General features: G+C 41.7%; 1 protein-coding gene across 5 annotated transcripts in view; it reads left to right on the top strand.

Moving 5' to 3' along the window:
- Window positions 1-23126, top strand: part of NRP1 (neuropilin 1) — a 151263-nt gene that overhangs the window by 78053 nt on the left and 50084 nt on the right. The window lies entirely within an intron of this gene.

The raw sequence follows: 23126 nt of genomic DNA, 5'->3' as shown, positions 1-23126 counted from the left end.
CCCCTCCTTTCTACATCTACGGCTGTTTCAGTCTTTTGAGCACAAATACCAGATTTTGTTTTACTTTGGAAAGGTCAATATTAGTTTAACATACACTTAAAGTGAAATGGCCTATTTCAGGAGGCTGAACTCACACTAACCTCAAAATGATAACACTGAGAAATGTGTAGAGGGTGAGAAAAGAAGAGGCTATTACCTTGGGATCAGTGAATCCAGCTCTAGATGAAGTCAGAAATGAAATGAACTTGCCCACGTCGAAAGAGCTCTTGGAGACTTTCAACATCCCCCCACCAGTCAGCAATTCAGTGTGACTGACCTGCCTCTAGAGGGGTGCTTTCGTTTTGCAGAGCTAAGCAAGTTTGCATGGTAATATAGTTGTCTTCTTGGTGACATGGAGAAAACTCAATAATTTAAGGACGGTGGTCTTACATGAGTTTGGAAAATGCCACGGTAGCAATTCTTCTGGGAAAGGAATTTTGTGTCAGTAGAAGCGTAGAGACAGAATGGACTTTCACAAAGCATTTGTCAGTGGGAAAGAGCTTACATCGCTCTTAAGAGTCAGGTGCCATTTAAGATGGCCCCAGAAGAAAAATCTCAAATGGTTCAACTCTCTATCAAAGTATGGTTCAGATATGCTAAGTAACCAAAACCCCCCAGGCAAGAAGGTTTGCCTGTTGCTAATAGTACCCCCCGCATCTCTGGTTGGTGTGCCTGCATGCATGCCAAGTCAATTCAGTCGTGTCCAACTCTTTGTGACCCTCTGGACTATAGCCTGCAAGGCTCCTTTGTCCTTGGGATTTCCCAGGCAAGAATACTGGAGTGGGTTGCCATTTCCTTCTCCAAGGGATCTTCCTGACCCAGGGATCAAACCTGAGTCTCCTGTGTCTCCTGCATTGACAGGTGAATTCTTTACCACTGAGCCACCAGGGAAGTCCTCTCTGGTTGGTGTGGGGAGGGGGGCGGGGGCGGGAGCAGTCTGTCCCATGTCTTCTCACACCAGAACTTACTTGGAGGGAAAAATCATCATTCAGAACTGTCACCAAGACAGACGGAGGCAGGGAGCATGGCCCAAGGCTGGCTCCTGACACTCTGTCCAGGAGTGCTTCACCATGTTCATTGCCAAAGCGCCTCCCAGGACCACACTTAACTTCTGAGGGGCAACAAGGAAGGAGGGAGAACAGATAGAAGTATTTGGTACCAGCACAAATGACATGTGTCATTCACGGGATAGTTGCCATGTACGGAGTGTTTACTATGTGCCCCGAATTCAGCTGGGTACTTGACACATTTTTATTTAATCCTCATAGCAACCCTGTGACGGAGGTCTAGCTATCCTCATTTTTAAAATGAGGAGCCCGAGATTCGAAGAGATGAGTAAGTGCCCCAAGATCATGGTTAGTGGATCATGGTTAGTGATCAGGCTTGGAGGCGAGGTCTGTTGGACTCCAAATCAACTTCTGTTGATTCCTATACATGCAGGAGTATCCTGTGAGGCATCGGTCTCCTTTTATACTTTTTCATTGTGCTGAGAAGGCTCACGTGGGATTGTTTGGGGGTGTCCTGTTTCTAAACTGAGAATGTGGGGTTTTTGCTCGTCCATCCCTCTGGGAGGTGAATGTCAACAACAGTTCACCTGGAGGGAAAATGATCATTATTTCCTGCGGGATGGAGTGAGGAGCTCACCGAGTTCATTGCTGTGCTAGATGCTTCTGTGTACATAGTGGGAGATCTTATCATCCACCCGATCACCTAATTATGAATAATTTCATGTGTTTCCAGCTTTTCTGAAACTCCTTAGAAGAAGTGGGCTGGTTGCTTTCATTGGGTGGATGCCTAATAAATTAAGCCACAAGCACAGTGTAAGGGAGACTCAGGGCAGGAGGCACCTACCCACACCCCTCCTTCACCCAAAGGACCCTCCGCACCCGACAGTCCCATTTGTATGCACAGCGGAATGCAGATGGAATTTGTTTTCTTGTTCAGCTTTGTCACATTTTGCATGAAATGTACCCCACCAAACATGTTGCTGTAGCAACAAGGACAAACAGTTTCATGTGTTAAATTAATAAGGCAGCCCTGGAAGCTGACTCTCCCTCAAGACAGGAACAGTCTTTGGTTCAATTGTTTTCTTTAGGAAATTACCGAGTGACATAAAAAAACAATGCGTCGTTAACCGCCAGTGTGGATGTCCTCTGTGGTGCTTCCTGTGGGATCCGTTGTCTGGCAGAAAGCTTAAGAACCTGGCAAGGGGCTGTGTAGTGAGGAGGAGCATGAAGGGAAGTCCCGACTTGGATATTTTCACGTGGTCACATCCTGGTCTCAAGGCCCTTTCGTATCCTGAGAGGCAAAACCCTCCTCTGGTTGATTGCAGGGTTAATCACCCAGTGAGCTTTGCCCTTTTTTTTTACCCCAGAGTATTCCATTCTGGTCTGTATCCTTGAACTACTGATCTTGCTATTCTGTTCATTTCATCTTTATCTTCTTTTTGTTTCTGGTTAATCAGTCAAGGGTTCCGAGGAATCAATGTATCAGGGGTGCTATAAAAAATTCTTCATTTTCAAGCACATCCTTTGAGCTCAAGCCATTAACCTCATTGACACTGAGTTTTATTTTCCTATAAAATAAAGGTAACGTAAGCTTCCCAGGTGGCTCAGCAGTCAAGTATTCACCTCCAATGCAGAAGCCGCGGGAGATGTGGGTTTGAGATCCCTGGGTTGGGAAGATCCTCCCTGGAGGATGCCATGGCAACCCACTCCAGTATTCTTGCCTGGAGAATTCCATGGACAGAGGAGCCTGGCAGAAAGCTTAAGAACCTGGCAAGGGGCTGTGTAGTGAGGAGGAGCATGAAGGGAAGTCCCAACTTGAACATTTTCACGTGGTCACATGTAGCCCACCATGGAGTCGCAAAGAGTCAGACACAACTGAAGTGACTTAGCACTCTTACACAAAGGTAACATAGCCTTCCTCATTCAACCTCTGGCAGTCTTGTCAGAGACAGTGGATCTCAGAGAAAGGCAGGCTCAGATTTTTCTTTTTACATCTGCAAGCTAAGTGCATAGAATATGTGTCTGATCAGAAGATATGTTATCCTAAATCCTAGTATAGCCATTCACACACAAAGCAGAATTTAATTCGTTAATTATTTCGATGTTTTATTAATGATGGTGTTCACCGCGCTGTAAACAGATTTATCCTTCTAGCTTTAATTAAAGCTCCTGGGAGCGCTTTCCTCAAAACAACTGTGACTTTTCCCTGATTAAAATGCCAGGAGACAAGAGAAGGAAAAAAAAAGGCAAGAGACATAACGCCCGGATGGAGTATGAACTTTGTTGATCCGAAGAAATGAAAATGGCACTAGGGACTCATCGATTACTTTCTACACCCTCTAATGACTTTAGAAATAGAATTACTTCACACACCCACTCAAGCTGAAACTCTGTGTCTCCAAATTTGGTAGCATTGTCTTCTGTGGGGGAAAAAAAAATTGGTGCTAGATTATTCATGCCCTCACTTATTCCAGAGGAGCAGAAAGCAGCTGGCTTCTAAACCACATCCTGCTTGGTTTGGTCCCTCAGCCCTATTATGGATTAATCCCATTGAAGAGAGAAGTCTCTGAGAAGACCCTCTATAGCTGTAAGAATCCATCACCAAGCCCCGGCTCTGTTCACTACATTTTCTGGTTCATTCCGAGGGAAGAGGAAAAGGAAAGTTCCAGAAGAGAGGAACTCATGCTAACCTTCTCCAGAAGCTTGTTCCCATATTTTCCTTTTGCCTTACATGCATTTTCCTTGGATAATATTCTGCATTTTCTAACTGAAGGAACTTTGAAAAGTGACACCAGTAACCAAAGACCTTGGTGTAAGGAGATGAGCTGAACTGAGTCAAAACACATCTACAATCACCTCCCCCAACACACACATACATTCAGGGTTCACTCACAGCCACAGCCGTGGGGGCGAAGAAAGTGGGTGCCCTCATTCAAGCTGATCAGATCCAAGCGACCCTGAGGTTGCTTGGCGGATTTTAAAATTCATTTTAAGACGCGTTCTAACAACAAAACCCTATATGTTTCTATAGCATTTTCCTTGTCTAAAAGGCTCTTTTCAGACACTAAGACATACCATCTTAGTCTTTAAGTGTAAGTGAATTGGACCAGAGGTTTTCTAATCTGCATTTTCTCATGATAAAGCTCAAGCTCAGAGAGGTTAAATATTTCCTCAAGTCCCGATTTGGGGAAAGCTGCAACCTGTGGGGAGAGTCAGCCTCATGCAACCGAGGAGGACCTCCTTCCACGGACTTGGAACTTGAGTCTCTGAGCACCTGGAGAGCTGGAGGGCAGGCGGCCGCTGGAGACTCAAAGCTCAGGTTCAGATCTGAGCCAGGCCCGGGTGTAGCTGGCTTTGCAGAGCTCTTTGGCTGTTGGAATTACAACTTGGGTTTTTGTTTTGTTTTTTCAAATTTATGTACTTATTTTTGGCTGTGCTGGGTCTTTGTTGCTGCAAGCAGGCTCTGTCTAGTTGCGACAGTCAGGGCTCACTCTCTTGTTGCAGAGCATAGGCTCTAGGTGTGAGGGCTCAGCAGTTACGGTGCATGGACTTAGTTGCTCTGCGGCATGGGAGATCTTCCGGGACTAGGGATCGAACCCGTGTCCTCTGCATTGGCAGGCAGATGATTTACCCCTCGACCAGCAAAGAAGTCAGGAATTGTTTTTCACTTCCTGCTCTGTCCAGTACAGTAAGCTGTACAGATTCTGCCACACCAGCTATACTGAGCAAAGTGAAAAGCATGGTGAGGTCTTAAGGCCTCACGAGTCACAGAAGAAGTTGTCATGCCCTTCGCCAGGTTCCAGCCCCCAGCCTCAAGATCTTCCTTTTAGTCCAGGAGGTTCTTCAAGGTTTACTACCATCAGGCACCTCCATATCCACCCAGGAATGTGAATTGTTGCTACCAGCAACTTCCATGGTGTCTCCATCATGATTCAGAAGCTGAATTATTCTCCCTTAACAAGAATGGGGGCTTCCCTTGTGGCTCAGCTAGTAAAGAATTAGCCTGCAGTGCGGGAGACCTGGGTTCAATCCATGGGTTGGGAAGATCCCCTGGAGAAGGAAAGGCTACCCACTGCAGTATTCTGGCGTGGAGAATCTCATGGACGGTATGGGGTCGCAAAGAGTCAGACACAACTGAGCAACTTTCACTTACACTTACTTAACGAGAATGGAGACAGAACATCATTTAAAGGCATGGACCTGATGTCAAGAGCTGAGAAAGGGCTAGCTGGACGTGCCAAATGGAATGAAATAGTTCGTGAATTCTTGAAAGTGTTCCCTCTGACACACAGCACTGAGACACGTTTTTATCGGATTTTAGGTGGAAGAAGTGAGTGTTGTTTATTCTATTAGAAGAATTTGTTATCTGAAACCCTTGTTGTAATCTTTGAGGCTTTCCCCAGATTGAAATTAGAAGCTGAAGAAATTTATCTTAAGGCTCTTGAGTGTCATTTATTTTCACAAGTTTCATATCTCATTTTCTTTCCTTCACCACATTTTTGGATGAATCTTTCATTCTCTCATATGAATGTGTTGAGTGTGGAAAGGGATCTTTTATGAAATAGTTTGTGATATTTTCATACAACTACTAGTTTCTAACAGATTTATAATCTGTGTTCAAAATGTGCTTGAATTGGACTAATCCAGAAAGAACGTGTTATCCTGATTATAAAGTCTCTTGACTTTATCCTGACTATATAGTCAGGTCTTACAGACCAGACTCTTCAGAGGGGCGTTTTTTCATTCAGATCATTAGTAAATTGCTGAAACTGCAATAAAATGCTTTATAAATGTGTTACTAGAGAATTGATGAAAATAGCTGACTGGGTTGCCTAAATGTGGAATGACACACGTGTAAAATATAATGTTGGCAAATTTAGGGAAAATACAGCTGTTCAATTGAATGTTTATTCCCCAGGTGTGCTCTGTGTGTGCAACTAATATTAAGTTGCTATTTTAATGGAAACATTGATCTGGAAGGGAGACAGTCTGCCTTTTTAAAAAGTCACCCAGGTGAGCCTTTGGTTATCTTACCCTAGTTCTGCAGTGGCTTGTATTCCCTGCACAAAATAAATGCTTTACCTCCCACCTTTCATGGATCACAGACCCGTTATCTCTAACTAGGTTTCCAGCCAGGAATCTTGTATTCCAAAAGTTATTGTCTCCAGAGGGACTTTTCCTAATGCTTTTTCTGATACCTTGGTGGTTTGTATTATAGAAAGTCATAATGTATAATAGGAGATGTATATAGAGACAGAAGAAATTCCAAGGTTTCTGTTGTTGTTGGAGGATATGATTGGAATTCATGTCAATGTATGGCAAAACCAATAATAATATAAAAAACAAAAAAAGAAAAACAATGCACATGTGACATAATTATTATTTAGACATTTTTAGCTGTCTTTTGTCACAGAGAAAAATATTGAGATGACTTTAACCATTTTGGTCAAGTTGACCACTTAATTTTAAAAATCAGTCAAAGGATTTAGTATTTCACGTCAACACACTTTAAAAAAAAAAAAAGTATGACATTTAAAGAAGCCGCTTTGATTTTTATGATGAAGCATCACTAGGAAGACAGTGTTGAAAGAACCAGAACAGTTTAGGTAGAATTACACTTAAAATTGGGCTTCCCTGGGAGCTCAGAAAGTAAAGAATCCACCCCAGTGTGAGAGACCTGGCTTCTGTCACTGGATTGGGAAGATCCCCTGCAGGAGGACATGGCAAACCCCTCCTTGCCTGGACAATCCCCATGGACAGAGGGGCCTGTAGTCCATGGGGTCTCAGACACGACTGAGCGACTAAGGACGAACACACTTAAAATAAGTTGGTAGAGCATGGACCTTCTTTTTAGTCTGCTGTTTTGGTTTCTTATTGTTTTATACCGGTGCTATTTATCTGGAACTAACATTCATAGCTAAATTCTAGAGGAGAGGTTTCTATATTTTTTCCAGAATATCTTGACTTTAAGAATATGATTAAACAAAGGTGCAAACATCCTTTTGTCTAAATCACTTAATTTGCATGCATTCAGAGGGATTAAGGGATTTGCCAGACCACAGAGCAAGTTCGTGACAGAACCTGGGTTGGAATCTCAGTATTCTGGCCCCTGCTTCTGTGCTCCCACTCTGTTGTAACAATATGAGAAAATGAATTTGGATCCTTTCTGAACGTGGCATCTGAAGACCAAGCAACCACATTTAAATGCCAATGGATCCCTACTCAGCTACTGATTAGTGACCGATGTCTAGTAAATTGAACAGTGACTGCAGAAGCTTTAATTTAAACAAATGATTGGACTTTGTCTGAAGCAGAGTTTCTGTGTCTGGATAACCCTGACCTTATGGACTGGATAATTCTTTGTTGTGGGGCCTGTCTGTGTGTTGTAGGGTATTTAGCAACATCCTCCACCCACTAGAAGCCAGTAAGACACACATATATGCACACACACCCTCAGTCATGACAACCAAAAACACCTCCAGCTGTTGCCAAATGTCCTGTTTGGGTGCAAATGTATCCCCCCAAGTTGAAAACCACTGGTGTAGAAGATACCACAGATCCTAACCGAGTCATTTTTTTAAAATAATCAAACCGATCAGCATTTTGAAATAAAAAGTTGCTGGTTGCTTGGCTGGTTTTCGTCCCTTTTCAAACTCTTATCGTAGATAGGGTTTGAACAGAACCATAGTTCTTTTGTTTTCCAAAAATACAAATGCATCTGTTTACTTTATTCAGGAAAATAGCATCATAAACCTGCTTGCTTGTTTATCTTAAAGCTTCACTATTTTTAGCTTTTAAAAGTGGACTGTTTTTAGCTAAATAAATACAGATGTTATTTCAGACATGACTGAGTCTCAAAATGCACTGATAAGGATGAGACTAAAGAAAGGAAACACAAGGATAAACTCAGCAGTCATCATTGACAAGATTTAGGGAAAATAAGAGTAAAATGAGCTCTTCTGCACTAGGATGCTGTGTTTTCCTGGCCTTGACTTACCTGTTTGAGATTTTCTTTTTGCAGTATATAAATCCACAGTTGTTTTTTTGTTTGTTTTGTTTTTAACTTCAAAAGTAATCAAGAGTAAGGAACTGTGTTTGAAAAACTGTCTATTGCTTATTAACTTATCTTTTCATGGGAAACATATTATTAAGTTTCCAATTCTGAAACCTAAACAACAACAAGTAAGGAGCCATCAATTACCAGCCAGTTTCATATCTGTGGACCAATAGGAAGGCAAAGTTGATGGCCTTACATCTGTTTTAGGTGAAAGACTGTTCCTGTCTGAGGCATTTAAAATTTAAAGAACTTCTGTTGTTATACAATTGGGAATCCTCAGGGAGTAAAATGTTAATGAAATCCATAACGTGCACAGATTTTATGATACCACTTTTAAGAAATTCCTTTGGTGGGGTTTGTTGATTTCTGCTCTGGCTTTAATAATTGTACCTTTTACAGAGTGTGTTAACGTTCACATATCGGAGAAATGGCAACGTTTATGCAGCGTGTAAAGTAGCACAGAAATTTCTAAGCTTTAAATAACTTTCATATCAGAACTTGAAAGACCCTGAGCACAAAATGTGTGTTCTTCAGAGTCGGCAGAACCCACAGTTTGAAACTGTTCAAACACATCCACGGCAACCTTCTTCAAAAAGGTGAAAAAGGTCCACGATGGAAATTCCAAAGCCAGGATGTGCATGTGTATTCTGTATATTTCTCATTTAATGCACCATTTGAAAGCTCGACATCAAAATGGCAATTTTTATCCACATCAAAATAGTGATTTTGGATGTTGACCTGAACCAGACACACAGAAACACACACACACACACTTCTTTCCTTTCTCCATAACAAGTCTCCAACCTTCACATTTCATTCGATTGTACGCTCAAATAAAGAAAGGAGAGTAGATTAAATTAAAAATGCTCTATAAATCCCAATAGTAATAAAATGCATTATGCTTTTATATTTCCAACTATCAAACAAAGTAAGCAGTTGAGACTAATTGCACATGTTATGACAGAATAATCATATATGTACTTGTAGAAGTGACTTATACATTTTTTTTCAGCTCTATTTGCCTCCAGGGGTTAAAAACATATTTATGGCCTACCTCTAATTGCCTTCCTTCAGAAGAATGAAGTCTTAATTTTACCAAAGTTTTATTTTTCTTACAATCCCAGTGCTTTAAAATTGTAACTACATTTTTTTGGATTCAGCAGAAAAATAAATAAGCTCCTTTATTCTCTTAGCAAGCCTGAGAGGGCAACAGATAGAATTCTTCGAGGGATGGCTGATTGGATGCGACAGCTTCTGAAATCCTTTCAAGCATTTAAGATTCTGTGATTCTATTAAAAATAAATTTACTCCATCAGCTGGTGCCCTGAGCTTGCTTAAATGAGAATATAAATATATGAAGCATAGCTGGAATTTGTTTTAAATACTACTGATAATCATATCAGGCAACACATAGCAAAAAAAAAAATTTTTTTTTCTTAATTAAAATTTTTTTTCCTTGATCAAGTCATTGTTTAGGTTGGCTTCAGCCTGAAGCTAATTTGAGGTTTTCACATAGAAACCTCACTAGTGGGGCTGTTTCACTTGATGCTTTTGAGCGAGTTCAGGGGGAAGTATGGCCTACTAGGGGAGATAAGATGAAGCCTGGACAGTTCATCTTTCCTGTCTCCCCAGTCTTTGATGGAAGTATCTGTAAGGCATAAGCTCAATCACCATTCCAGCCTATTCACACCTCAAAGTCTGGCCAACATTCGGTCTTTCTTCTTTCCTTAAGAAGACAAATACCACGTGCAATGTTATAGGCCACCATACTAATGCAGAAATGTGGGAAGAAAAAAAGCAGGGCGGGAGATCCAGCTGTCTGGAGAATCATCACAGAGGTCTCAACGCTTCTAAGACTTGATGTGTTTACTTAGGGCTAAAACTGATGGAGCATAGACCCGGTCTCCAAAGAGAAAGACCGAGACCCTGGTAAAGACACAGGCTGATGCCTACAGGTGCAAGAAATGAGACAGAGCCTTAAGTTTGAAGATCTGGAAATTAAATATAAAACTTCCAGTGGGAAATACTCATGATAATAAACAGAGGTTAGCAAATCATATGAACTGTGAAATACTGAACAGACTGTTTTTGATATTTCAGGAGGTACACAGAGTTCATGGGGAAAAGAGAGAAGAACTTTTAAGTTCCCAGTCTTACAAAATGAAGATAAAGTATGCAGAATTTTCCTTGCTTAGTTATTTTTTTAATTTATTTCTACTGGGGTATAATTGCTTTACAATGTTATGTTAGTTTCCACTGTATAGCAAAAGGAATCAGCCATACATCTACATGTATCTCCTCCCTTTTGGATTTTCTTTCCATTCAGATCACCATAAAGAATTAAGAAGAGTTCTCTGGTGGCTCAGTCAGTAAAGAATCCGCTTGCAATGTGGGAGACCTGGGTTCGATCCCTGGGTTGGGAAGATGCCCTGGAGGAGGACATGGCAACCCACTCCAGTATGATTGCCTAGAGAATTGCCCCATGGACAGAAGAGCCTGGCATGCTATAGTCCATGGGGTTACAAAGAGTCAGACATGACTGAGTGCTCAGGCATGTCTTTGCAACCCCATGGACTGCAGCACACCAGTTACCTGTCCTTCACCATCTCCCGGAGCTTGCTCAAACTCATGTCCATTGAGTCGGTGATGCCATCCAACCATCTAATCCTCTATTGTCCCCTTCTCTTCCCGCCTTCAGTCTTTCCCAGCATCAGAGTCTTTTCCAGTGAGTCGGTTCTTCCCATAAGGTGGCCAAAGATTTGGAGTTTCAGCTTCAGCATCAGTCCTTCCAGTGAATATTCAGGACTGATTTCCTTTAGGGTTGACTGGTTTGATCTCCTTGCAATCCAAGGGACTCTCAGGAGTCTTCTCCAACACCATAGTTCAAAAGCATCAATTCTTTAGCACTCAGCCTTCTTTATGGTCTAACTCTCACATCCATACATGACTACTGAAAAAACCATAGCTTTGTCTATGGTTGGTAAAGTAACATCTCTGCATTTTAATATGCTGTCTAGGTTTGTCATAGCTTTTCTTCCAAGGAGCAAGCGTCTTTTAATTTCATGGCTGTAGTCACATCTGCAGTGATTTTGGAGCCCAAAACATAAAGTCTCATTGTTTCCATTGTTTCCCCATCTATTTGCCATGAAGTGATGGGATCAGATGCCATGATCTTAGTTTTCTGAATATTGAGTATTTAGCCAACTTTTTCACTCTCTTTCACTTTCATCAAGAGCCTCTTTAGTTCTTCTTCACTTTCTGCCCTAAGTGTGGTGTCATCTGCATATCTGAGGTTATTGATATTTCTCCCAGAAATCTTGATTCCAACTTGTGCTTCATCCAGCCCAGCATTTTGCATGATATGTACTCTGCATTTAAGTTAAATATGCAGGGTGACAATATACAGCCTTGACATACTCCTTTTCCTATTTGGAACCAGTCTGTTGTTCCATGTCCATTTCTAACTGTTGCTTCTTGACCTGCATACAGATTTCTCAGGAGGCAGGTCAGGTGGTCTGGTATTCCCATCTCTTTAATAATTTAACACAATTTGTTGTGATCCACACAGTCAAAGGCTTTGGCATAGTCAATAAAGCAAAAGTAGATGTTTTTCTGGAACTCTCTTGCTTTTTCAATGATCCAGTGGGTGTTGGCAATTTGATCTCTGGCTCCTCTGCCTGTTCTAAATCCAGCTTGAACATCTCAAAGTTCACGGTTCATATACTGCTGAAGCCTGGCTTGGAGAATTTTGAGCATGACTTTGCTAGCATGTGAGATAAGTGCAGTTGTGCGGTAGTTTGAACATTCTTTGGCATTGCCTTTCTTTGGGATTGGAATGAAAACTGACCTTTTCCAGTTCTGGGCCATTGCTGAGTTTTCCAGGTTTGCTGGCATATTGAGTGCAGCACTTTCATACACCTGTGCTATTCAGTGTGTTCTCATTAGTTTTCTGTTTTATACATATATACAATGGAGTATTACTCAGTCATAAAAAGGAATGAAATTGGGTCATTTGTAGAGACATAGATGGGCCTAGAGAGTATCCTGGCCTAGTTTTTTAAACATTATTCTGAAAATCCTGACTAGTTACTGCTATTGTCAATCACTAACATTTACAGCACACACATTATCTTATTTCTGTAGTTTTAACTTATGTTTCCAAATACTGCATTAATTTAAAAGGATGCTGTTATTCATTTACAAAGCTCTGATACCAAGATGGTAAGAATTCATTTATTTAACATTTACCGTGTAAAGAAAACTCAGTCAATACGTTTGCTTAACATATTTCCTCTAAATGTGGTAAATCAGTGAATCTCATTTGTTAAGACAAATGTAGAAGGCATCTTATATGATCACCATCTGGGCAATCCTATGTCTTCTAGAGGATAGGACAAAAAGGAAAAGGAAGCAGGAATAATTAATTTGGGGTCCAATCTGTAAATGCTGAAGTTGAATTCTAATTATCAACCTCTATAATATAATGTTAGTTCCCTTAGTCTAAGAACTTTGCTGTTTTCCAGAAGAGTTTATGGGAACATCTGTTTATCTACTTACCTTTTTTTAAAGTGCCTAAACTTAGAATATTCGTCTCATATAAAATTCATCTTAATGAAAATCTTTTTATCAAAAGTAATTCCAACAAATTAAGAACCAATTCATGCCATTTCTTTTTAAATATCTGAAGTTTTTTTATTAAAACCATGCAGAGTAATGTGTTTTCAGACTTGACTTTGTATCTTAAAGTATAGTGACAAAATGATAGGGTTCTTGCTGTTCTGAAAACCTCAAAGTGGTTTGAAAAAAAGTGGTTTTCGTTTTTGCTTTTTTTTTTCTTTCGCATTTCCAAATATGGGCCTTAGCCCTATTTTTTCCTGTCAAAAAGCACACTCCCCCAATACCACACATACCACACACACTACAGTGTGGTTATGTTCACCAAGAAAACATTTTGCCTTTTGTCACCTCCAAGGATGTGGTGATATAGACGTGTCTGTGCATGCGTTAAGAATGGTTCCGGAGGATACAATGGATGTTATTGTTCAGTTGCTAAGTCGTGTCCAACTCTTTTGACCCCATGGACTATAGCGTGCCAAGCTCTTCTGTCCTCTACTATCTCCCTGAGTTTACGGAAATTCGTGTCCATTGATGCTATCTAACCATCTTATCTTCTGCTGCTCCCTTCTCCTTTTTGCTTCAATCTTTCCTAGCACCAAGGTCTTTTCCAGTGAGTTAGCTCTTCGCATCAGGTGGCCAAAGTATTGGAGCTTCAGTTTCAGCAACAGTCCTTCCAGTGAATATTCAGGGCTGATTTTCCTAAGATTGACTGGTTTGATCTCCTTGCAGTCCAAGGGGCTCTCAAGAGTCTTTCCCAGCACCACAATTCAAAAGCATCAATTCTTTGTCATTCAGCCTTCTTTATGGTCCAACTCTCATATCGGTGCATGACTACTAGAAAAACAACGGATAAAATGGATCCATGTATATATATGGCTGAGTCCCTTCGATGCTCACCTGAAATTATGACATTGTTAATCGGCTGTATCCCAACAGCTTCCCTGGTGGCTCAGAGGGTAAAACGTCTGCCTGCAATGCCGGAGACCCAGGTTCAATCCCTGGAGAAGGAAATGGCAACCCAATCTGGTACTTTTGCCTGGAAAATCCCATGCACAGAGAAGCCTAGTAGGCTATGGTCCATGGAGTCTCAGAGTTGGACACGACTGAGCAACTTCACTTTCTTTGTATCCCAATACAAATTGAAAAGTTTAAAAAATAATTTAATTTAAAAAAAGAAACTTTCTGAAACAAACTACCAAAAAAGAATGATTCTGATGGATAAATACAAGTCACAGCCCCCACCATGTTAAGGACTCTGGGCAGGGCTAGAGGGGGAAGAGCATGAAGTGATGTGTTTAGTGGAACATCTGTGTTTCTTCTCCTGTAGTTTGAAAGTAGACAGGCAGATACACTTTTCCCATCTCATGACCCAGGCTTGAGATGCATGAAATTACTACAGGTAGATTTTTTTTTTCAGAACGTTAGAAGAATTTGCAGTTCTGTTCCTTGACTGCATTTGGATGGCAAAGCAGCGAGTCTTCAGAGCACAAAAGGTTTCCCCTCTTTTGCCTTGGTTATCCACCTCCATCCACATTTTTCCAACTTTCCAGCTCTTCTCCTGCCATGGGCTGGCCTCTGCTCCATCCATTATTATAGAACATCCCCTGTGAATCATAGTTACAGATGATTCTCTTCGACAGTAATTCTTTGAAAATGTATTATTTCAAGGCTTTCCCACCTCCTTTATAAGTCATCTTCAAAAAGAAAAAAAAGTCAGTCTACACTTCCTGGCTGAATAGTAAGCTTCCAAATAAGGAAAATGCTGTGGACCAAATATGAATCGTGAAGTTCATTTCATCTGTTCTCAGGAATGACTGACACCCCTTCAGAGACCTACAGTTTATATACAATTCTGACAACCAGCTGTACCTCGGCAGCCTGTTCTTCGTCTCTTTTGTCTTCGGGGCAGTGTTCATTATAAAGGGTTTTGGCCGGTGACCGACTTTAATCTCGGTAATCCCGTCAACTCCTTGCAGGATTTTTAACACCAAATAGAGAAGTTTTCTTGGACACCTGCATGTCCAGATTCCCCATCAGCCCATGAAACTCTCATTAACCTGAGAGGCCCACCTCGATGCCTGAGAAATACACGGAGAGTCAGTGTAAGAGGACGCTGTCAAAGTTTATAGGCCAAGAGGCTGAGTTAGACCATTGCCCTCATCTGCAAGTCTTTAGTTTCCAAAAACTCACCCTTGTGTTTGTTTTTGAAACCAAGACTTTTAGAAGGAGGGAGAAAAATTAAAGGTATGACTTACTGAGAAACTGATGATAAACAAGTCACTTTCTGCTGAAATAGATGCTGTCTAAGGACAGATGTGTGTTGATCTTAAGTGATTTGAAATCTCCCCAATACTGCAGATATTAAAATTTTGTGGGTAGCATACAACAGGTTTTGAAACAGAAATAGACCTTCAGTTCGGTTCAGTCGCTCAGTCGTGTCCGACTCTTTGTGACCCCATGAATCACAGCACGCCAGGCCTCCCTGTCCATCACCACCTCCTGGAGTTCATTCAAACTCATGTCCATCGAGTCGGTGATGCCATCCAGCCATCTCATTCTCTGTCGTCCGCTTCTCTTCCCGCCCCCAATCCTTCCTAGCATCAGAGTCTTTTCCAGTGAGTCAACTCGTCGCATGAGGTGGCCAAAGTACTGGAGTTTCAGCCTCAGCATCAGTCCTTCCAATGAACACCCAGGATTGATCTCCTTTAGAATGGACTGGTTGGATCTCCTTGCAGTTCCTGTACCTATTTAATATTGTCTTGTGTTTTCGGTTTAGTAGTCTCTTTAAGCTGCTGATAGCCTGGAAAGATGTGCGTGTGCATAACTGAGGTCACTGCACCGTGGAAAGGTGTTATGTGGCCTGGCCTTGATGCAGAGCCAGCATCAGTGCTTCTTCCCTGGGGCAGCTTTTCAGAGACTGTGAGACAAACACAAAGATCACAAGAGGCCTGAAACCTGCATTCATTTCCCAGCCACACAAAAGTTACAATGACAATATCCTATGAAGATCACATGTGAAGCAGGTGAAGACTTGAAGACCTACAATTAGACAGTGAAATGTTGATGTGGTTACTTTTTCTAAAATACAGAAAGGGTCTGAGAAAAGTCTAAGATACCATATACATACAATCCGTAAATATCTTGTGGATGTCATGATTGCCAATAACTTGGCTCTAAAATGAAAAAGTTAGAAGAGGTTGGAGAGAATGATGAAAGTGAAAATGAAGTCGCTCAGTCGTGTCCGACTCTTTTCGACCCCGTGGACTGTAGCCCACCGGGCTCTTCCGTCCATGGGATTCTCCAGGCAAGAATACTGGAGTGGGTTGCCATTTCCTTCTCCAGGGGATCTTCCCAACCCAGGGATCGAAACCAGGTCTCCCACATTGCGGGCAGACGCTTTAACCTCTGAGCCACCAGGGAGAGAATGATAGATATGGTGAAAAACTGATTTAAGACTTCGGAGAAGGCAATGGCAAGCCACTCCAGTACTCTTGCCTAGAAAATCCCATGGATGGAGGAGCCTGGTAGGCTGCAGTCCAAGGGGTCGCTAAGGGTCGGACACGACTGAGCGACTTCCCTTTCACTTTTCACTTTCATACATTGGAGAAGGAAATGGCAACCCACTCCAATGTTCTTGCCTGGAGAATCCCAGGGAAGGGGGAGCCTGGTGGGCTTCCGTCTATGGGGTCACACAGAGTCGGATACGACTGAAGTGACTTAGCAGCAGCAGCAGCCTTTTAGGGTAAATTCTAGGAGGAGGGACACTTAGTAAGTTACTGAGAGTTCTATTGAGAAACAAATAAAAAGGAATCCTTCATGTGACATGGACCTAGCCAATGAAATTTGTCACTTAGCAGACCCTCCCTTTAAGTGGTGAACTTTTCAAAGGACTGGAAATTCTATGAGTAGTTTTAATATTTGCGGTTTAAACATCAAGATAAGGATAGTCATATTCCTCAACTTAGAGTACAAATTGGTTGCTCAAATGCTAACATTGACTTAACAATGGGTTGTTGGCTTTTATTTGGAAGAAAAGCATTTCAGGTCTTGCCGGCAATGTTGAACTGACACAGCATTGCATTTAAATTCAGCAGATGTGTATTGAGCATTTGCTAAGGATGGGATTCTACTGTTCAAGTCAGATGAATTTAAAGTTAAAGAGGGTTTTTTCCCCTCTTTCAAAAAAGTTACAATATAGCTCTGTGTGTGTGTGTGTGTGTGTACACGCATGTGCTCAGTTGGGTCCAACTCTTTGCAACCCCACGGACTATAGCCCCCATGAACTGTAGCCCACTAGGCTCCTCTGTCCATGGGGATTCTCCAGGCAAGAAAAATGGAGTGGGTTGCCATGCCCTTCTCCAGGGGTCTTCCCAACCCAGGGATTGAACTCGCATCTCTTGCGTCTCCTGCATTGGCAGGCAGATTCTTTACCACTGCACCATCTGGGAAGCCGACCTAGCTACTTCAGGCAAAACCACACACACACACACACACACACACACACATACACACTCACCCACTCCAATTACTCAAATGACTAAGGGAAAAAAACTATTAGGGTCACATTCTTATGGTTAACGTGTGTAGCAGTGCATCACTATGACTCTTATAATAACCAGGAAAAATAACTAAATGGGCTATGCATTAATATTTTTGTTGGAGGAAGGAGAAGACCACAGCTTGGAATGACTAATTAGCTTGCTTAACATCCTCCAGCTCACTCCTTACAGTCAGAGCCACAGAGGTTCTCCTGGGACCTGTGCCTTTTTGCCAACATGTGTTGCCTGCATCACCCAAATATTTTCCCTGTAGCCCTAGCATTCACTGAGGATATTTAATGCGACCAATTCTCTCTGTAGAGAGAGTTCTTGTCTACTCAACTTTTTCCCTCGCTGACGAGAGGGCAGGAATTTGGTAACCTTCAGTCTCTTGCATCCAAGTACCTAGCACTTATTTGTGTGATAAAAGAAGAAACTCCAGCCACCAACTTCCCTCCACAGCTCAAGGGACGTGAGACAGAAATACCCACCACTATAAGCTCAGGATCTCAACTCGTGGCCCTTTTGGTTTGAGGAACAATGGTGTCATTCTGACAGCAGTGTAGATCCCTGCAGAAAACATCATGCAGTTTTGATGCCATTTCACTGAGGTGTTTCCTTTCAAATGCAGATATAAACAGAGGGTAGGGCTGGACAGCGTGCCAAGAGGTTTAGGAGAGAAGGATCTGACTCATGCGGGCTGAGGTTTAGGTCTTATTCCCAGGAATGCCTGGATTCCCAGAGGCAGTAAAAGCAAACATTTTAGCAGAATTATCTCAGCAGTGCAGTGCATGGTCATGAGCTGAAAGCTTAATTACAAACAAAATTGCGTGGTCTTTCTGTTACCCATCCAGCACTTGCTGGTGGAGATGCCTGTATTCCATGATGGCCTCTGCAAGGAGGGTGTGTATTGGAGGTTGGGGATGGGGAGGACACTTTGCTCTGCTCTCTAAAGGACTTCTGCCAAGAGATACTAGACAGGAGGAACATGTTCATCATATCAGATATTTTAAAATATAGGCAGTTGGGTAGGATTTTTTTTCCTGTGCCTTCTGCTTTTAGCTCATCAACCCTGGCCCCTTCCAGCCAAAATCTTATCCTATCCTGTGAAGTCCAGTTTGAATGATTCAGATGACCTCTTTTCCATAAAGCCTGAACTTTCCCCTTGTGCCTGTAACCATCTTCTGAACCTCACAATGACTCATCTGTGGTCATGGTGGCAGTTTTTATTTTCAGTCTTGTCATTTTTTTTATGTGCAGGCCTGCTTGCTTCCTGAGCCTGGCATACCATAAATATCTGTTGGATTTAATGGATTAAATGTTTTTATCTGAACCCTTGGTATCCTTCGGTTTACTTTCACACTTTCAGTTTAAGCATCTACGATGTGTGAAGCACCATTATTGGGCTTAAAGACATATCCATGTGGACATGTACCCTGGCTCCATATATCCATTTATAGTTTGCCCAAAATGTTTTTAATAATAAAAAAAATAACAAATGCTTTGTCTGCATAATACAGTCCTACTGAAGTTATGTGCAGAGGTCATAGATTCTGCTATTGCATTTTAAAGCAGTTGTCGTCCGGACCCCCTTTATCCATTCCTCCATTACTGCGCCCTCTTTGTTTTAGCCGAGACACATGTCACAGGCCAGAGATCTGTTCACAGTCTGCTTGGTCTCACGAGACATTGATGGATGCAGTCAACTGGATCCATTCCACTTGACCCGTCAGTTTGCTCTTGCCTACTGACCCCAAGTGATTCCTACCCATTAAGCCTTCTACTAGGAGAATGCTTTCCTAGTTTTCATGGGTATTACAATTAACAATTGATGGAAAAGTCAAAAGTTATATCAGGAGAGCCTAAGCCAGCCTGTCCTCCATGTAGGAAATACTTGCCAAATCTTTGCTGAGTGAACCTTCTAGCAAGAGCCCATGATATGAGTCCTAAAAAACATTTGACTAGATCTGCATCATGTTTATACATATTTGAGGATGATTGCAACTTTTTTGAACTGCAGCATACTTAGTTTTCTTTCTTAAGACATTTCTGTTAAGCAGTTTTTGCTATACAGTTTGTAGGTTAAATTCCTAACCAAGTTTCTAGGGATTACATTTGTTTCGTTCTGAGTGTTTATCCTCTTTCCAGATCAAAGGATTAGGCTCAGGGTTTCCATTTAATGTAACTTACAAATAAGCACTCAAAAAATGTTAATTAAAAATATTAAGCCCTTGAATCTTTTACCATCCAGCAGCAACTCCTAAATATCTAAGTTGGAAGAGGGCACAATCTAAGAGTCGTCTTGACCAATCTACTAAAAGTTTCCGAGGTCCCCATCTGAAAGTGAGCGTGGTGCTGCAGTAAGGAATCTTCTTCACTTTAAGGATAAACAGAGTTCTTGGGATGGTGTTTGTCTAAGAAATATGAAACAATCTTTCCCAAAGTCTAGACATTCAATCAGCCTTTCTCCTTAACTCTGCGTAGCAGTTTCCAATTGTCTTTGATGCTGATCACTTGTATCCTAAGGTCTAGTGAACAATGAGTTCATACAATCTCATTCTCGGCTCCTTTGTTATCAAAATATATGCTTCCTGACACCCAGATTTTGCAGACTTGGTGAGTAACTGAGGAATTCTAATGGAAGACTTGTCTGATTTTTCTGAACACAATTATGTCTGTTCTAGAGAGTATAGAAGGGGGAAAAGAACCCTCAGATTTTGCAAGGAGTGTGTGAAGACACACACCTCCGATATTTGTCTTAAATATGTGTCATCCGTGAAGCTGAGCATGTTCAGGCATGGGTGCCATAGTCCTGTGCTCTGCTCTCCTCAAGATCTTTGAAATGCTGTATCTGACACTCTGAGGAGATGTGGACCCGCCTGGCTGTCCCCTCCCAGAGCAGCATCCTCCTGGTTTCCATGTGGGAGTGATTTGAGTAGCTGGGTTCTAGAAATGTCTCTAGTGGGGACCCTGGAGTATTAACCTGCATATCAAGTCCCTTTCCTTTCTTCCTACCATGCCCCTTGTCAGTTCTAACAGCTACGGCAGCTCTTACTCTTCAAACAGAACCAGATGGAGCTCCAGTTCCAAGTACATATCAGAATTCAAATTTTCTTTTTTACGTCTTTATTTTTTTTCTGTGTTTTGGCTGCATCACATGGCATGTAAGATCTTAGTTCCCCGACCAGGGATTGCACCCATGCCCCCTACAGTGTAAGAAAAGTGTCTTAACCACTGGACTGCCAGGGAAGTCCCCCCAAATATTTATTTTTTAATTCATTGCTTCTGGTTTCTGGAAAGAAAAAAATATATATATATATATATATATATATGTGAGAATGAAAGGATATGCCAGCATACACAGGCAGTGGAGCACCCAACAGTATGATCTCTTTTATCAGGCAAAGGAGATGGAGGTGAGCCCTTGTTTGGGGACTTCATTTCTTTTGCCCTTTCCTTGTTGTTCTTTTGCAGTATGCACAGTAGTATCAGGGAAGCCAGACTTTAGGCTGCATCTGAGCTGTGCAGCTTTATCTAGTGTTATTCTAGCTGGTTGACTCAAGTCTTTGGAGAGGAAAATTCATCTGTCCACTCACCCAGGATTGTTTTCCTACCAACACTGGTTTTGTTGCAACCGGTAGTTTGTTTCCACCCAGCAAAATGCTTTCCTTTCTGGAAAAAAAAATTAATTCAAGCAATTAAGATGAGAAAAGAAAATCGGTGAGCTTCTTCCTGTATTACACTTTTCTTGCTCTTGGATATTTGTATTCTTTACCAGAATTTTAAAATGTTTTCTCATTATCTTTTACTGAAAATGATCCATCACCACCATCTTGTTTTTCAACAGCATAAGTGAGTCATTTGCAAAATTTTGCTTTCCAGTAGTCAAGGTAAATGTTCGATGGAGTCAAAGTAATCATAAATGGTTTTAGATTCTCCATAATTATGCAAAAATATTGAATTTGCAGAAAGAATACAAGATTTAATTTTTGTTTACTAAGAAATTCTAAATTAACTTGATAATTGTGGTTTTGAAGACAGGAACTGAGGCAGAGCATGGCTGTGGTGGTGACAAGTACATGGGCCACCAATCTGATTGGGAGTGAGAGATTTATCTGGATCAGTGTCTAATATGTGTGTGACTCTGAACAAGGGACTCATATACTTTGTTTCTCAGTTCCTTTGTCCACAAAACCTTTTCCTTGTATGACTGTTGAGAACTGAAGAGATAATGTATCTAAGTTTAACTCTTAATAAGATGCCTGACAGGCTTCCCCAGTAGCTCAGCAGTAAAGAAACCGCCTGCGATGCAGAAGATGCAGGAGACCTGGGGTTGGGAAGATCCCCTGGAGGAGGGCATGGCAACCCACTGCAGTATTCTTGCCTGGAGAATCCCATGGACAGAAGAGCCTGGCAGGCTACAGTCCATGCGGTTGCAAAGAGTCGAACATGACTGAAGCAACTGAGGACAGAGGACAAAGCTGCCTGACACAGAAGAGTTGCCCTGTGAATTTTCCATTAATAATGGTAATTTTAGTCATCAGTGTTTTTTTCCTATGTAACACGGTAATCGTGAAAAAAATACATAAAGAGAGAATCGTGTCACCAACTGTGAAACAACTGTATTCCTATTCATAACTGTAAAAAGTCCAAGGTCCCAAGTCAAGGAACATGGTGATCAGGTGCTGTGAATTAAGCTCCAAGATCCTGGAACAGAATCCATGTTCAAATGCTCAAGCATTATCAGAAAGCATGTGTGTTATCTGAGGAAATGAGACAATTGCTTAAAAAATATTTTCTTTAGCTTGTAGTGTCTAGTGATGAATTAAACAGCTCTTTGGGTCATCGGAGATGCTCTAAAAAGAACCCAACACACTCCACCTCCCCCCATCAAAAAAAGTATTTTTCCTGTTTTTAACCAGACTTCCATTCTTTGTCTTTTATTTTTTCAGGCTCTCGTACCGACCTGTCTTGGGAATGTTAAACACCGGGAAACACTCCGTTGCCAATGCTCGTGCAAGGGACAGTATTTTATTGAGCAAGACAGATTTTCATTTTAGAAATGAGGCTTTCCACATTCTGATGTTACCCGTAGCTAGTTATGTATTATTGTAGGAAGCAACGATATTTGTTGCATGGCTGGGAGGCTGCATGCTGGTGTTTGACCAGCAGTTTGCAGAGGTTTGCATGATGATTTACTGCACAATGCTAAAAACGTGCCCTCTGTCCTCAAGTGATTCCAGTAAAATGTGTCTCTCTCCTGACTTCTTTTTATCTGGGGAATGTGTTTCCTGTCATTACTAAGACAATGCTATGGCCATAAAGTGCATGTGGGTTAATACCTGCAGACATCTTACAAGGAAGAGGGCGTTAGGATGGGGAGTTCATCTGCAGGAGCTGTAGGACACCATCCCCCGCCCCCGGAAGGGGATGAGGATGGCTCTTTTCTTTTACTAGTTCACTTCTCCCCACCCAGAATAAAAGGGGGAATTTTGAATTTCCTCCACTGTGTCTAGCTGTGTCTTCTCTTTGCATGGGGAGCACAGTGAAAAGGAGATGTGGGTGCAGACATTCTCCTGTCTGTGTTAGACTTTTATATTTATATTGGAAACAGGATGTCATACCGGGTCACTTCTGCTAATGGTGATAAGCTAACTCAGAGAGTGGCCACTCGAACTCCAAAGGAGTTTGGGAAACTTCTGTCAACTCGCCTCCAGACCATCAGATAAATACCAGATGTTTGTGTTTGTCACACACACACGGAGTGAGACTTTCCACGATTCTAGTGAAGGCATTTGATGTGCAGCTTTTGCTACACCCCCCATCATCACATCCCCTCAACATCACCCTTCATGTTAAACAGAAGTA

The sequence above is a fragment of the Moschus berezovskii genome, chromosome 15, assembly GCF_049115385.1.
Source record: "Moschus berezovskii isolate FMDL1 chromosome 15, NW_MosBer_1.0, whole genome shotgun sequence".
Taxonomy (NCBI): Eukaryota; Metazoa; Chordata; class Mammalia; order Artiodactyla; family Moschidae; genus Moschus; species Moschus berezovskii.
Note: the sequence above shows the minus strand (reverse complement) of the source record. Positions and strands in the feature narration are given on the sequence as shown.